At 42.0% G+C, this 1,724-nt stretch overlaps 1 pseudogene; it reads right to left on the reverse strand.

The window, feature by feature from the left end:
* Window positions 1–888: 888 nt before the first annotated feature.
* Window positions 889–1,510, reverse strand: LOC128566465 (60S ribosomal protein L7-like; annotated as a pseudogene).
* Window positions 1,511–1,724: the final 214 nt, after the last annotated feature.

The following is a 1,724-nucleotide window of genomic DNA, read 5'->3' on the forward strand; positions in this document are numbered from 1 at the left end:
TTGAGTCCCTGCTTTCAATTCCACTGAGTACATAGGTGTGGGGGGGGAGGAATGGACCCCAACCTGGGACCATGGTCAGCAAGAGAGATGGCACTGGGGAAATCACAAGATTTTACATCAAACTTAGTGCATAAAACCGGAAACCTGTAAAGGCATACACTGTTTTATGTGCCTAGGGGGGCAGCATGAAAATAATGCAGCACCTGTCCTGTTTCCTGGAGTCTTTTTATTGGGTACATAAGAGACTATACGTGCAAGGATGCACAGCATTCAGCAGTCAGCACTCAAGGTTAAGAATGAGAGAGGGGAGATTACAGCCCCCAGGAAGGTTGAGTAAAGGGTAAACAAGGACATAGAGTAATAGAACATCTGAGATGGCCAGATAACGGTGCAACCGGAAGAGAGGGTGGGAGAGGACAAATCCAATCTCCTCAGACAGACATCTCAAATTCTCTAGCCTAAGCTACTGGTCGATGGTCTCAGCTAGCTTGCACAGCTGACTTCCCCATGCAAGGATAGTCACATAGACATTCCCCTGACTGAGCACTTTACCCTGAGTGGGAAGGTCTGTGAGGAATTCAGCCTGCCCACCTCCCACATATAGGCAGAATAGAATTGGTCCATCACATGATAATTCTATGTTTAACTTGTTGAGAAACCACGATACTGTTTTCCACAGTGACCACACCAATTTACATTCCACCAGCAATGCATTTTTTAATATTCTCTCCAACACTTGTTCTTTTATGGTTTTTCAATAGTAGCCATTCTAAGGGGTGTGAAGTAGTATCTCATTGTTGTTTTGATTTATATATTTATTCTTTTTCAATTTGAAAGCAGTCACTGTTTATTCACTGACAAGATTACAAAATAATTAGGGCAGATACCTTAGCTCATTCTTCTAATAAGCCTATTGATTTGGTCTTCCCTCACCAGCGTCTCCACCTTCTACAAAGTGGGTTGTCATTTTCTTCAGTCCACTTCATGGAAACCATAATTTCAAGGGTCAAAGGAAGTTATTTGCTTCTTTGAAATTTTTCCAATAGTATAGATCTCATGAATTAGATCCTCCATGCAGATGATGCCATATTTACCAAGAAATCAAGCAAACTGTTATCAGTCAATGCAATTCAGTTCTTATTGATTTTGTCATAACCACACGTGTGTAGACAAGCTCATTTAGTGACTTCAGATTTGAGTAGCCCCATGCAATATATGGTTCTACAATCCTCAGCATGCTAATCGAAGCCTTATTGAGCTCAACAGAAGTTCCACTGAAGATCTGGCAAAGGTGAAGAAGCTGCCACACCTTTCGGACCTTTGGACTCACAATGTTGATACCTCTGATCCTGATGACAAAAGCCAATTTGGGTTCTGCAGGTACATAGAAGTTGCCAGCTTTTCTTGCCATCCTGGACATCCAGATCTCAGTTCTGTATATCTGCCTGTACTCCTTATGATAATACTTAGCTTTTTCATAGATAAGCTTCCTCCTTGCCTTTGGAAGCATCTTTTGGACACACTTCTTTCTTTCTTTTTTTTTTGAGACAAAGTCTTACTATGTCACCCTCAGTAGAATGCTGTGGCATCACACAGCTCACAGCAACCTCAAACTCTTGGGCTTACGTGATTCTTTTGCCCCAGCCACCCAAGTAGCTGGAACTACAAGTGCTGGCTACAACGGCTGGCTATTTTTTTGTTGTTGTGATTGTCATTGTTGTTTA

This window comes from Nycticebus coucang, chromosome 15 (genome assembly GCF_027406575.1).
Source record: "Nycticebus coucang isolate mNycCou1 chromosome 15, mNycCou1.pri, whole genome shotgun sequence".
In the NCBI taxonomy this organism is placed as follows: domain Eukaryota; kingdom Metazoa; phylum Chordata; class Mammalia; order Primates; family Lorisidae; genus Nycticebus; species Nycticebus coucang.